This window comes from Arachis ipaensis, chromosome B09 (genome assembly GCF_000816755.2).
Source record: "Arachis ipaensis cultivar K30076 chromosome B09, Araip1.1, whole genome shotgun sequence".
Lineage (NCBI taxonomy): Eukaryota > Viridiplantae > Streptophyta > Magnoliopsida > Fabales > Fabaceae > Arachis > Arachis ipaensis.
In genome coordinates, this window is record NC_029793.2 from 39,666,604 (window position 1) to 39,682,949 (window position 16,346).

Sequence of the window (16,346 nt, forward strand, 5' to 3'; positions counted from 1 at the left end):
GAATGTCACTAACGTTGGCTTCTCTTTTGCTTCTTAACGTTAGAGTCCACGTTAACTAAGTTAACGTGGCTCTTAACGTGGCCACTTATGAGCTTGGTCCAACGTTAGTGACAAAGGAGAGTGTCACTAATGTTGGCCTTGTTGTCTTCTTACACGTAGGAGTTCACGTTAACTTAGTTAACGTGACTCTTAACGTGGGCTTATGATGGCTTCGAGGGCGTTATTGGCGATTACCTTTCTCATTAACTTTGCAAGTTAGCACCCATTCCATGTTAGAGGTCACGTTAGTGGGACTAACGTGACTGCTAACGTGGTTCTTCTTTGCTTCTTTTATCCTGAAATCAAGCAACAAAGTGCATCAAAGTTCTAGTCCAATTCATGAGTCATGCATCATTCAATTTGTCATATAATTCATGCAAAAATTCTCATGAAATCATGTAAAGTGCACAATGTATGCTTGAATCAAGATGTAAGTGAATATCTACCTAAAACTAGCTTGTTTTCTAAGAAAATGCATGAAACTACCTTAAAAACAGTAAAGAAAAGGTCAGTGAATCTAGCCAAAATGCCATGGCATCAATTTGTTTTTAAAAGTAAAGGTTTTAAATTATGAATGCCAATAAAATTAAAAGTAATTTCAAATAGATTATGGTTGCTTTGTGTAAGACTCTGAATTTTTAAAAATTAAATAATAAGTTATTTATGATTTATTATATTTACAAAAGATGATATTTTTAGAGATTTTTATAATTTTTCATCCGAGACGAGAAATCCGACAGTTGATTAGCCGTGCAGAAACCATAGAGGACCATTTTCACTGAGAGGATCCTACAGCTTGCCATAGAAAGGAGCACACATGGTTGGAAGAAGACAATAGGAAAGAAGAGATTCAGAAGCAACAAAGCATCTCCAAACGCTTATCTGAAATTCCCACCAATGAATCACATAAGTACCTTTATCTTAGTTTATGTTTTTATTTATATTTTAATTATCAAAATCTCATAACCATTTGAATCCGCCTGACTGAGATTTACAAGATGACCATAGCTTGCTTCAAGCCGACAATCTCTGTGGGATCGACCCTTACTCACGTAAGGTTTATTACTTGGACGACCCAGTGCACTTGCTGGTTAGTTGTGCGGAGTTGTGAAAAGTGTGAATCACGATTTCCCACACCATGTTTTTGGCGCCGTTGCCGGGGATTGTTTGAGTTTGGAGAACTGACGATTCATCTTGTTGCTTAGATTAGGTAATTTTATTTTATATTTAAGCTTTTTATTTTTAATTTTCAAAAAATTCAAAAAAATGTTCTTCGGAGTTTTTAAGAATGAATTCTAGAGTTTCTTGAGATATGTTGAAGCCTGGCTGGCTGTTAAGCCATGTCTAATCTTTTGGAGCGAGGTTTCCACTTTCCATTGTAAAAAGGACATGTCTGTAATTGTTATGCTGAAGCTTGGCTGGCCATTTGGTCATGTCTAATTCTTTTGGACCGAAGCTTTTGACTAATTAAAAATTTTGAATTTCTTTATTTTCTTTTCCAAAATAATTTTCGAAAAATATACAAAAAATTTATAAAACCATAAAAACAAAAAATTTTGTGTTTCTTGTTTAAGTCTTGTGTCAAATTTTAAGTTTGGTATCAATTACATGTTTTAATTTTTCTTGAATTTTCAAAAATATATGCATTGTGTTCTTCATTGATCTTCAAGTTGTTCTTGATGGTTTTTCGTGTTTGATCTTTAAATTTTCTGGTTTTGTGTCTTTTCTTGTTTTTCACATGTATTTTCGAATTATTAAAAATTTCTAAGTTTGGTGTCTTGCATGTCTTTCTTTTCTTAAAAATTTTCAAAAATATGTTCTTGATGTTCATCATGATCTTCAAAGGTTCTTGGTGTTCATCTTGGCATTCAAAGTGTTCTTGCATGCATTATTAGTTTTGATCTTAATTTCTTATGTCTTATGTCTTTTTGTTGTTTTTCTCTCCCTTAATTAATTCAAAAAAATAAAAAATAATATCTTTCCCTTATTTTATTCATAAATTTCGAAATTTTGGGTTGACTTAGTCAAAAATTTTTAAAATTTAGTTGTTTCTTGTTAGTCAAGTCAAAATTTCAATTTAAAAATTCTATCTTTTCAAATCTTTTTCAAAATCAAATCTTTTTCATTTTTCTTCCATGTTTTTCGAAAATTTTAAAATTAATTTTCAAAATCTTTTTCTTATTTTTATTTCATAATTTTCGAAATTATTCCTAACATTTAATGCTTTGATTCAAAAATTTCAAGTTTGTTACTTTCCTATTAAGAAAGGTTCAATCTTTAAATTCTAGAATCATATCTTTTAGTTTCTGGTTTGTCAAGCCATCAACTTTAATTTTAAAAATCAAATATTTTTAATTTCCTTTTCAAATCTTTTTCAAAATAGATTTCAATCATATCTTTTTCAAAAATTTAATTTTCAAATCTTTTTCTAACTTCTTATCTTTTCAAAATTTATTTTCAAATCTTTTTCAATTAACTACTTGACTTTTTGTTTGATTTTGAAAAGTTTTCTATTTCAATCATATCTTTTTCAAAACCACCTAACTACTTCTCTCTCTCTGATTTTCAAAAATCACTAACAACTTTTTCAAAATTCTTTTTAATTAACTAATTGTTTTAAATTTTAATTTTATTTTATTTTCCTTCTTAAATTTCGAATTCAAACTCATAATTAAAATAAAAACAAAAATATTTTTCTTTTCTTTTAATTAAAAATTCGAATACACTCTCTCTCTCTCTCTCTCTCTCTCATTTCTTTCTATTTATTTTATTTAATTACTAACACTTCTCTTCTTCTTAAAATTTGAACCCTCTCCCTCTCTCTGTGTTTGAATTCTTCTTCTTCTCCCTTCTTCATTCTATTCTTCTATTCTTCTACTCACATAACGGAATATCTATACTGTGACATAGAGGATTCCTCTTCTTTTCTGTTCTCTTCTTTTTCATATGAGCAGGAACAAGGATAAGAACATTCTTGTTGAAGCTAATCCTGAACCTGGAAGGACTCTAAAGAGGAAGCTAAGAGAAGCTAAAGCACAACACTCTGAAGAGGACCTAACAGAAATTTTCGAAAAAGAAGAAGACATGGCAGCCAAAAATAACAACAATGGTAAAGATAGGAAGGTTCTTGGTGACTTTACTGCACCAACTTCTGACTTTTATGGAAGAAGCATCTCAATTCCTACAATTGGAGCAAACAAATTTGAGCTTAAGCCTCAATTAGTTTCTCTAATGCAACAGAATTGCAAGTTTCATGGACTTCCATTTGAAGATCCTCATCAGTTTTTAGCTGAATTCTTGCAAATCTGTGACACTGTTAAGACCAATGGGGTTAATCCTGAGGTCTACAGACTTATGCTTTTTCCTTTTGCTGTAAGAGACAGAGCTAGGATATGGTTGGACTCACAACCTAAAGAAAGCCTAAACTCTTGGGAAAAGTTGGTCAATGCCTTCTTGGCCAAATTCTTTCCACCTCAAAAGTTGAGCAAGCTTAGAGTGGAAGTCCAAACCTTCAGATAGAAGGAAGGTGAATCCCTCTATGAAGCTTGGGAAAGATACAAGCAATTAATCAGAAGGTGTTATTCGGACATGCTTTCAGAATGGAGCATCTTATGTATATTCTATGATGGTCTGTATGAATTGTCCAAGATGTCATTGGACCACTCTGCTGGTGGATCTCTTCATCTAAAGAAGATGCTTGCAGAAGCCCAGGAACTCATTGAGATGGTTGCAAATAACCAGTTCATGTACACTTCTGAAAGAAATCCTGTGAATAAGGGGACAACTCAGAAGAAAGGAGTTCTTGAGATTGATACTCTGAATGCAATATTGGCTCAGAATAAAATATTGACTCAGCAAGTCAATATGATTTCTCAGAGTCTGACTGGAATGCAAGCTGCATCCGGTAGTACTAAAGAAGCTTCCTCTGAAGAAGAAGCTTATAACCCTGAGAATCCTGCAATGGAAGAAGTGAATTACATGGGAGAATCCTATGGAAACACTTATGATCCTTCATGGAGAAATCATCCTAATTTCTCATGGAAGGATCAGCAGAAGCCTAATCAAGGCTTCAATAATAATAATGGTGCGAGAAATAGGTTTGGCAATAGCAAGACTTTTCTATCATCTTTTGAGCAACAGACAAAGAATTCTAAGCAGAGCCTCTCTGACTTAGCAACCATAATATCTGATCTATCTAAGACCACTCTCAGTTTCATGACTAAAACAAGGTCCTCCATCAGAAATTTGGTGGCACAAGTGGGTCAACTGAGTAAAAGAGTTACTGAAATCCCTCCTAGTACTCTCCCAAGCAATACAGAAGAGAATCCAAAGAGAGAGTGCAAGGCCATCAACACGTCCAACATGGCCGAACCTGTAGAGGAGGGAAAGGCAGTGAATTCCAGTGAGGAAGACCTCAATGGACGTTCACTGGCCACTAAGGAGTTCCCTATTGAGGAACCAAAGGAATCTGAGGCTCATACAGAAAACATAGAGATTCCACTGAACTTACTGTTGCCATTCATGAGCTCTGATGAGTATTCTTCCTCTGAAGAAGATGAAGATATTATTGAAGAGCAAGTTGCTCAGTATCTAGGAGCAATCATGAAGCTAAAAGCCAAGTTATTTGGTAATGAGACTTCGGAGGATGAACCTCCATTGCTCATCAATGAACTGAATGCTTTAGGGCAACTAAAGTTACCTCAGAAGAAATCGGATCCTAGAGAGTTCTTAATACCGTGCATCATAGGCACCATGACCTTTAAGAAGGCTCTGTGTGACCTTAGTTCAAGTATAAACCTCATGCCACTCTCTGTAATGGAGAAACTAGGGATCTTTGAGGTACAAGCTACAAGAATCTCACTAGAGATGGCAGACAATTCAAGAAAATAGGCTTATGGACTTGTAGAGGATGTCTTAGTGAAGGTTGAAGGCTATTACATCCCTGCTGATTTCATAATCCTAGACACTGGGAAGGATGAAGCTGAATCCATCATCCTTGGAAGACCCTTCCTAGCCACAGCAAGAGCTGTGATTGATATGGACAGAGGAGAGTTAGTCTTTCAATTGAATGAGGACTACCTTGTGTTTAAGGCTCAAGGATCTTCTTCTGTAACCAAGGAGAGGAAGCATGAAAGGCTTCTCTCAATACAGAGTCAAACAGAGCCCCCACACTCAACTTTTAAGTTTAGTGTTGGGAGGCCATCATCAAGCTCTGAGTCTCTGTGAAGCTCTCTAAGACTCATTGTCAAGCTATTGACATTAAATAAGCGCTTGTTGGGAGGCAACCCAATGTTATTTAATTATATTTATTAATATTCCATTGTTATTTTATGTTTTCTTTAGGTTGATCATCATGTGAAGTCATAAAAACAACTGCAGAATTAAAGCAAAATCAAAAACAACATCAAAAACAGCACACCTTGGAGGACAGGCTTACTGGCGTTTAACGCCATTAAAGATAGCAAAATGGGCGTTTAACGCCCAGCCTGGCAGCATTCTAGGCGTTAAATGCTAGAATAGGCAGCACTCTGGGCATTTAACGCCAGAAAATGGTGTCTGGCGTCTGGCTGGCGTTAAACTCCATAAATGGCAGACAGACTGGCGTTTAATGCCAGAAAAGGGTGTCTGGCTGGCGTTAAACGCCAGAAAGGGGCAGCAATCTGGTGTTTAACGCCAGGAAATGTAGCAGAGCTGACATTTAACACCAGAATTGGAACACAGAGGGCGTTTGAATGCCAGAATGGTGCAGGGAGCAGAATTTCTTGACACCTCAGGATCTGTGGACCCCACAGGATCCCTACCTACCCCACCTCTTCTTCTCTCCTCTTCACACCTTTTCATAACACTCTTCCCTAAATACCCTTGAGCCAATCACTTCAATACCTCTTCCCTAAACACCATTCACCTATCAAATCCTACCCTCTTCCCCATATTCTCTTCACCACTCACATCCATCCATCCATCATAAACCCCACCTACCTCACCATTCAAATTCAAACCATTTCCCTCCCAAACCCACCCCTTCATAGCTGAATTCCCTCTCTCTCTTAGCCTATAAATACACCTCCTTACCACCTTCAATTTCACACATTATACACACTACTACCCTCTTGGCCGAAACCACTACTACCCTCCATCTCCTCCATTTCTTCTTCTTCTACTCCTTTCCTTCTTCTTTTTCTCGCGGACGAGCAAACCTTTTAAGTTTGGTGTGGGAAAAGCTCTGCTTTTTGTTTTTTCATAACCATCAATGGCACCTAAGGCCGGAGAAATCTTTAGAAAAAGGAAAGGGAAGGCAATTGCTTCCACCTCTGAGTAATAGGAGATGGAGAGATTCATCTCAAAGGTCCATCAAGACCACTTCTATGAAGTTGTGACCAAGAAAAAGGTGATCTCTGAGGTCCCCTTCAAGCTCAAAAAGAGTGAATATCCGGAGATCCGACATGAAATTCAAAGAAGAGGTTGGAAAGCTCTCACCAACCCCATTCAACAAGTCGGAATCTTAATGGTTCAAGAGTTCTATGCTAATGCATGGATCACTAAAAACCATGATCAAAGTGTAAACCCGAACCCAAAGAATTGGCTCACAATGGTTCGAGGAAATTACTTGGATTTCAGTCCGAAAAATGTGAGGTTGGATTTAACTTGCCAATGATGCAAGGAGATCCTCACCCTTTCACTAGAAGGGTCAACTTTGACTAAAGGTTGGACCAAGTCCTTAGGGACATTTGTGTGGAAGGAGCTCAATGGAAGAGAGACTCAAGAGGTAAGTCGGTTCAACTAAGAAGGCTTGACCTCAAACCCGTGGCTAGGGGATGGTTGGAGTTCATCCAACACTATCATTCCTACTAGCAACCGGTCTGAAGTTACAATAGACCGGGCTATCATGATCCATAGTGTCATGATTGGAGAGGAAGTAGAAGTTCATGAGATCATATCCCTAGAACTCTACAAGGTGGCCGACAAGCCCTCTACTTTGGCAAGGTTAGCCTTCCCTCATCTCATCTGTAACCTATGCAATTTAGCTGGAAAATTGTCATAGAAGAAGACATCCTCATTGATGAGGACAAGCTCATCACTAAGAAGAGGATGGAGCAAACAAGAGAGCCCACTCATGGACCTCAACAAGAGCATGAGGAAATTCCTCATCAAGAAATACCTGAGATGCCTCAAGGGATGCACTTTCCTCCACAGAACTATTGGGAGCAAATCAACACCTCTTTAGGAGAATTAAGTTCCCACATGGGACAACTAAGGATGGAGCACCAAGAGCACTCCATCATCCTCAATGAAATCAGAGAGGACCAAAGAGTCATGAGGGAGGAGCAACAAAGGCAAGGAAGAGACATAGAGGAGCTCAAGCACTCCATAAGATCTTCAAGAGGAAGAAGTAGCCGCCATCACTAAGGTGGACCCATTCTTTAATTTCCTTGTTCTTATTTTTTCTATTTTTTGAATTCTATGCTTTATGTTTTGTCTATGTTTGTGTCTTTATTACATGATCATTAGTGTCTAGTGTCTATGTCTTAAAGCTATGAGTGTCCTATGAATCCATCACCTTTCTTAAATAAAAAAAATTGCTTTTATTTGCAAAAGAACAAGAAGTACATGAATTTTGAATTTTATTTTGAAATTAGTTTAAATATTTTGTTGTGGTGGCAATACGTTTTGTTTTCTGAATGAATGCTTGAATAGTGCATATTTTTGATATTGTTGTTTATGAATGTTAAAATTATTGGCTCTTGAAAGAATAATGAAAAAGGAAAAATGTTATTGATAATCTGAAAATCATAAAATTGATTCTTGAAGCAAGAAAAAGTAGTGAACACAAAGCTTGCAAAAAAAAATTGGCAAAAAAAATAAAGAAAAAAAGAAAGAAAAAGAAAAAGCAAGCAGAAAAAGCCAATAGCCCTTTAAAACAAAAGGCAAGGGTAAAAAGGATCCAAGGCTTTGAGCATTAACGTATAGGAGGGCCCAAAGGAATAAAATCCTGGCCTAAGCGGCTAAACCAAACTGTCCCTAACCATGTGCTTGTGGCGTGAAGGTGTCAAGTGAAAAGATTGAGACTGAGCGGTTAAATTCGTGGTCCAAAGCAAAAAGAGTGTGCTTAAGAGCTCTGGGCACCTCTAACTGGGGACTCTAGCAAAGCTGAGTCACAATCTGAAAAGGTTCACCCAGTTATGTGTCTGTGGCATTTATGTATCCGGTGGTAATACTGGAAAACAAAATACTTAGGGTCACGGCCAAGACTCATAAAGTAGCTGTGATCAATAATCAACATACTGAACTAAGAGAATAAATAACACTATCTAGATTCTAAGTTCCTATGGATGCCAATCATTCTGAACTTCAAAGGATAAAGTGAGATGCCAAAACTATTCAGAAGCAAAAAGGCTACTAGCCCCGCTCATCTAATTGGAACTAAGTTCATTGATAAGTTTGGAATTTATTGTATTTTCTCTTCTTTTTATCCTATTTTGTTTTTAGTTGCTTGGGGATAAGCAACAATTTAAGTTTGGTGTTGTGATGAGCGGATAATTTATACCCTTTTTGGTATTATTTTTACATAGTTTTTAGCATATTTTAGTTACTTTTTATTATATTTTTATTATTTTTTATGCAAAAATCACATTTCTGGACTTTAATATGAGTTTGTGTGTTTTTTTGTGATTTCAGGTATTTTCTGGCTGAAATTGAGGGACCTGAGTAAAAATCTGATTCAAAGGCTGAAAAAGGACTGCAGATGCTGTTGGATTCTGACCCTCCTGCACTCGAAGTGGATTTGTTGGACCTACAGAAAACGGATTGGCGCGCTCTCAATTGCTTTAGAAAGTAGACATCTTGGGCTTTCCAACAATATATAATACTTTATACTTTTCCTGAGATTTGATGGCCGAAACTGGCGTCCAAAGCCAGCCTAAAACTTCCTGGCGTAAAACGCCCAAACTGGCACCAGAATTGGAGTTAAATGCCCAAACTGGCACCCAAGCTGGCGTTTAACTCCAGGAACAGCCTATGCACGTGTAAAGCTCAATCCTCAGCCTAAGCACACACCAAGTGGGCCCTGGAAGTGGATTTCTGCACTATCTGCACTTAGTTACTCAATTTCTGTAAACCCTAGTATCTAGTTTAGTATAAAAACTACTTTTAGAGATTTATTTTATATCTTTACATCTAGTTTATGCCATTGTTCATGTTTGGAGGCTGGCCTCATGGCCATGCCTAGACCTTTTTCACTTATGTATTTTCCAAGGTGGAGTTTCTACACCCCATAAATTAAGGTGTGGAGCTCTGCTATTCTTCATGAATTAATGCAATTGCTACTATTTTTCCATTCAATCACGCTTGATTCTATTCTAAGATATTCACTCGTACTTCAATCTGGAGAATGATATGATTCGTGACACTCATTATTATTCTCAATTCTATGAACGCGTGCCTAACAACCACTTCTGTTCTATCTGAGCTCAACGTAGTCATTGGGCGACAGCTTGAGTGTGTATCTCTTAGTATCTAATACACGGACCGAGTCCGTGAGATTAGTATCTTCGTGGTATAGGCTAGAACCAATTGGCAGCATTCCTGGGATCCGGAAAGTCTAAACCTTGTCTGTGGTATTCTGAGTAAGATCTGGGAAGGAATGACTATGACGAGCTTCAAACCTGCGAATGTTGGGTGCAGTGACAGTGTGCAAAAGGATCAATGGATCCTATTCCGACGCTAGCGAGAACCGACAGATGATTAGCCATGCGGTAGCTGTACCTGGTATTTTTCATTCGAGACGAGAAATCCGACAGTTGATTAGCCATGCAGAAATCGTAGAGGACCATTTTCACTGAGAGGATCCTACAGCTTGCCATGGAAAGGAGCACGCATAGTTGAAGGAAGACAATAGGAAAGCAGAGATTCAGAAGCAACAAAGCATCTCCAAACGCTTATCTGAAATTCCCACCAATGAATCACATAAGTACCTTTATCTTATTTTATGTTTTTATTTATATTTTAATTATCAAAACCTCATAACCATTTGAATCCGTCTGACTAAGATTTACAAGATGACCATAGCTTGCTTCAAGCCGATAATCTCCGTGGGATCGACCCTTACTCACGTAAGGTTTATTATTTGGACAACCCAGTGCACTTGCTAGTTAGTTGTGTGGAGTTGTGAAAAGTGTGAATCATGATTTCCCACACCATGCTTTCAATTAGCACTCCCAAACTAGTTGGCTTTAGGATACTAGATGTTGAAACATCCCTAAGAATTTACTTACCCACGTCTCCCTTCTTGACACATCTTCACCACAAGCATCTACTAGGATCTTTAACTCTTTTGAGCCATTTGGTTCTTTTCTTTCATCCTAGTAGTTGATACTCAAAGCCTTGGGTCTTTTTTCTTACTACTTCTTGGTTCTATGGATATTCAAGGGACTTCCTTAGCATCTGCTTGTCATACCTTCTAAGTCTAATTGTTCATTGTGGCTTATTTTCTTTCAAATTCATTCAAGGTTCAATACCTAGTTCCTTATCTCTTAGTTGTGAATTATCTCACTTGGTCTTAGTCTCTTTTACTCTTGTTTTTGCACAACTCACTATAGACTCTTATGGAAACAAACTATTCTTTTATATGATGTTAATGAAACTTAAACAACATTTTCTTTCTCAAACATAAAGGACTCATAAAGGTACTTCAAAAACATAAGGAAATTAAACTACTACTGCAATTACTAACAGAAATTCAGAATTTAAGACTAAAAATTATCAACCACGGGACTTAATAACCTTTGATATTCTTGGAGCAGCTTCAGTTCATTGGCCCTTTTCCTTTCTCTTCTTCTTGGAGGAGGAGTCATCATCATCATTCTTGGAGGATCCTACTTGTGCCTTTGTGTCCTTGGGCTTCCAGAATCCCATTCTCCTCATGTAATTCCTTTCATCTTCTTTGTGCTTAGCCAATATCTCCTCTTGCCTGGCACTCAACTCCTCCATGCCTTGCATGAATGTTGGGTATCCGGGGTTCAAGGCTGCCACCGCATTGCACAAATGGTTCAGCTTTGCTTGAGTATTGATATCATACTACCTCCTTGAGGAGGTTCTTGCATCATAAAGATGCCTAAACTCAGCAAGGTTCCTCTGCTGCCATTTGTTTTGCTCCATAATTTTGTTGAGACTTCCTTGCATTTCTTCCCAATTGAATTGGCTTTGTTGCTCCTTCATGTACTCCATACTTCCTTGGAGTTGTTGCATGCTCTCTTGCACTTGGTCCCAATGTTTTTGTTGCTTTTTAAGTTGATTGACATCTTCTCTCAAATGGTGTAAGTCTCCCTTCATCTGGTGGATATCTCCTTGCATTTGCTCCCAGTTGAAACCTTCACGGGATTGTGGATATGGTGGTGGTGGAAGTGGTAGGTAGTGTGGTTGATCTTCAGCTTCTTCTTCTTGTTGTGGCCCTTGTGGCTCTTGAACATGGGCTCTATGTCCCCTCATCCTTTGTTGCGCTGGGTCAACAGCCACCACTTTGGCCATCTTCTTGGCAGTTATGGGTTTGTCTTGATCCACCAGCACTTCATCAATGATTTTCTCTACCCCAGCTTCATCACACAACCTTTGGATGATACTTGGAAAGGCCAACCTTGTGCTATCCTTGGTACTTTTCAGCACCCTATTGATATTGCTGGCAATCATCTCCCAAATATTAATATTTTCTCCCCTCATTATGCAGTATATGAGCACTGCTCTCTCCAATGTTACCTGTGAAGTGTTGGATGTGGGGTTGAGAGATCTCCTCACAAAGTCTAGCCACCCTCTAGCTTGGGGACTCAAATCCTTTCTCCTCAGTTGATTAAGCCTTCTATCTTTATCATTTATCCATTGCACATTAATGACACAAATCTCATTGAGGATCTCTTCAAAACCAGGGTCTTGTTACCTCACCCTCTCTTCATAACTCCTTGTGGAGCTAGTAGGTCTCACCATCAGCATTCTGTCTATGTTAGAGGGGTTATAGTCAATATATTTCCCCCTCACATAGCTTAGGTAGCTGATGAGCGGATAATTTATACCCTTTTTGGCATTGTTTTTACATAGTTTTTAATATATTTTAGTTACTTTTTATTATATTTTTATTAGTTTTTATGAAAAAATCATATTTCTGGACTTTACTATGAGTTTGTGTGTTTTTCTGTGATTTCAGGTATTTTTTGGCTGAAATTGAGGGACCTAAGCAAAAATCTTATCCAGAGGCTGAAAAAGGACTGCACATGCTGTTGGATTCTGACCCTCCTGCACTCGAACTGGATTTTCTGGAGTTATAGAAGCCCAATTGGCGCGCTCTCAATTGCCATGGAAAGTAGACATCTTGGGCTTTCCAGCAATATATAATAGTCCATACTTCGCCCGATATTTGATGGCCCAAACTAGCGTTCAAACGCCCACCTGAGACCCTTTTCTGGAGTAAAACGCCAGAACTAGAGTTAAACGCCCAAACTGGCACCCAAGCTGGCATTTAACTCCAAGAATGGCATATGCACGTGTAAAGTTCAATGCTCAGCCCAAGCACACACCAAGTGGGCCCCGAAAGTGAATTTCTGCACTATCTGAACTTAGTTACTCATTTTCTGTAAACCTAAGTTACTAGTTTAGTATAAATAGCACTTTTTACTATTGTATTTACATATTGTGACAGAGCTTATGCCATATTTTTACGTTTGGAGAGGCTGGCCACACGGCCATGCCTAGACCTCTTTTCACTTATGTATTTTCTACGGTGGAGTTTCTACACCTCATAGATTAAGGTGCGGAGCTCTGCTGTTCTTCATGAATTAATGCAAGTACTATTGTTTTTCTTTCAATTCACGCCTACTTCTTCTCCAAGATATACTCTCATACTTAATTCAGTTAAGTCAGAATGAAGGGGTGACCCGTGACAATCACCCAATCTTCGTTACTCGCTTAGCCAAGATCCGCGTGCCTGACAACCACAAGCGGTCTACATGATGTTCAACGTAGTCATTGGACGACAACTGGAGTATATTCTCTTGGATATCTAATACACGGACCGAGTCCGTGAGATTAGTATCTTCGTGGTATAGGCTAGAACCAATTGGCATCCATTCCTGAGATCCGGAAAGTCTAAACCTTGTCTGTGGTATTCCGAGTAGGATCTGGGAAGGGATGACTGTGACGAGCTTCAAACTTGTGAATATTGGGCGCAATGACAGTATGCAAAAGGACAAGGGTCCTATTCCGACGCTAGCGGAAACCGACACATGATTAGCCGTGCGGTAGCTGTACTTGGTATTTTTCATCCGAGACAAAAAATCCGACAGTTGATTAGCCGTGCAGAGATTGTACCTGGTATTTTTCATCCGGGAGGATCATACAGCTTACCATGGAAGGGAGCACGCATGATTGGAAGAAGGCAATAGAAAAGCAGAGGTTCAGAAGCAACAAAGCATCTCCAAACGCTTATCTGAAATTCCAACCAATGAATTACATAAGTATCTCTATTTTATTTTATGTTTTATTTATCTTTTAATTATCAAAACCCCATAACCAATTGAATCCGCCTGACTGAGATTTACAAGATGACCATAGCTTGCTTCAAGCCGACAATCTCCGTGGGATCAACCCTTACTCACGTAAGGTTTATTACTTGGACGACCCAGTGCACTTGCTAGTTAGTTGTGCAGAGTTGTGAAATGTGTGGATCACAATTTCGTGCACAAGTTTTTGGCGCCGTTGCCCGGGATTGTTCGAGTTTGGACAACTGACGGTTCATCTTGTTGCTTAGATTAGGTAATTTTATTTTATGTTTAAGCTTTTTATTTTTTTTATTTTCGAAAAATTAAAAAAAAAATACAATAAAAAAAATTGTTCTTCAGAATTTTTAAGAATGAATTCTAGAGTTTGATGAGATATGTTGAAGCCTGGTTGGCTGTGAAGCCATGTCTAATCTTTTAGACCGAGGTTTCCACTTTCCATTGTAGAAAGGACATGTCTGTATTTGTATGCTAAAGCTTGACTGGCCATTTGGCCATGTCTAATTCTTTTGGACCGGAGCTTTAGACTAACATTGCACGAATCCTGGAATTCTTATTAAAAATTTTGAATTTCTTATTTTTCTTTTTCCAAAATAATTTTCAAAAAATACAAAAAAAAATTAATAAAATCATAAAATCAAAAAAATTTTGTGTTTCTTGTTTGAGTCTTGTGTCAAATTTTAAGTTTGGTGTCAACTGCATGTTTTTAATTTTTCTTGAATTTTCGAAAATTCATCTTGTGTTCTTCTTTGATCTTTAAGTTGTTGTTGATGATTTTCCTTGTTTGATCTTTAATTTTTCTTGTTTTGTGTCTTTTCTTATTTTTCTTGTGCATTTTCGACTTCATAGTGTCTAAACATTAAAAATTTTTAAGTTTGGTGTCTTGCATGTGTTTCTTTTCTTAAAAATTTTCAAAAATATGTTCTTGATGTTCATCTTGACCTTCAAAGTGTTCTTGGTGTTCATCTTGACATTCAAAGTGTTCTTGCATACATTTTTTTGTTTTAATCTTAAATTCTTATGTTTTGTGTCATTGTGTTGTTTTTCTCTCTCTTCATTCATTCAAAAATAAAAAATAATATCTTTCCCCTATTTTACTCATAATTTTCGAAATCTTGGGTTGACTTAGTCAAAAATTTTCAAAATTTGGTTGTTTCTTGTTAGTCAAGTCAAAATTTCAATTTAAAAATCCTATCTTTTCAAATCTTCTTCAAAAATCAAATCTTTTTCATTTTCCTTTCATGTTTTTTGAAAATTCTCCAAAATTAATTTTCAAAATCTTTCTCTTAATTTTATTTCATGATTTTCGAAATTATTGCTAACATTTAATGTTTTTATTCAAAAATTTCAAGTTAGTCACTTTCCTGTTAAGAAAGGTTCAATCTTTAAATTCTAGAATCATATCTTTTAGAGTCAAGTAATCAACTTTAATTTTAAAAATCAAATCTTTTTAATTTTCTTTTCAAATCTTTTTCAAAATAAATTTCAATATATCTTTTTCAAAATTTAATTTAAAAATCTTTTTCTAACTTCTTATCTTTTCAAAATTTATTTTTAAATCTTTTTTCAATTAACTGCTTGACTTTTTTTTTTGTTTGATTTTAAAAAGTTTTCTATTTCCTATCTTTTTCAAAACCACCTAACTACTTTTCTTTCTCTCTAATTTTCGAAAATCACTAACCACTTTTTCAAAATTCTTTTTATTTAACTAATTGTTTTAAATTCTAATTTTATTTCTTTTAATAATTTCGAATTCTAACTAATAATTAAAATAAAAACAAAAATATTTTATTTTATTTTAATTAATATTCGAATACTCCTTCTCTCTCATCTCTTTCTATTTATTTTATTTATTCACTAACATCCCTCTTCTTAAAAATTCGAACCCTCTCCCCCTCTCTGTGTTCGAATTTCTTCTTCTTCCTTCTTCATTTTATTCTTCCATTCTTCTACTCACAAAAAGGAATCTCTATACTATGACATAGAGGATTCCTCTTCTTTGTTCTGTTCTTTTTCATATGAGTAGGAACAAGGATAAGAACAGTCTTGTTGAAGCTGATCCTGAACCTGAAAGGACTCTGAAGAGGAAGCTAAGAGAAGCTAAAGCACAAAACTCTGGAGAGGACCTAACAGAAATTTTTGAAAAAGAAGAAGACATGGCAGACGAAAATAACAATGGTGGAGATGCAAGGATAGTGCTTGGTGACTTTACTGCACCAACTTCTGACTTCTATGGAAGAAGCATCTCAATTCCTGCAATTGGAGCAAACAACTTTGAGCTTAAACCTCAAATAGTTTCTCTAATGCAGTAGAATTGCAAGTTTCATGGACTTCCATTGGAAGATCCTCATCAGTTCTTAGCTGAATTCTTGCAAATCTGTGACACTGTTAAGACCAATAGGGTTAATCTTGAGGTCTACAGACTTATGCTTTTCCCTTTGCTGTAAGAGACAGAGCTAGGACATGGTTGGACTCACAACCTAAAGAAAGCCTGAACTCTTGGGAAAAGTTAGTTAATGCTTTCTTGGCCAAATTCTTTCCACCTTAAAAGTTGAGCAAGCTTAGAGTGGAAGTCCAAACCTTCAAACAGAAGGAAGGTGAATCCCTCTATGAAGCTTGGGAAAGATACAAGCAATTAATCAGAAGGTGTCCTTCTGACATGCTTTCATAATGGAGCATCTTATGTATATTCTATGATGGTCTATCTGAATTGTCCAAGATGTCATTGGACCACTCTGCTGGTGGATCTCTTCATCTAAAGAAAATGCC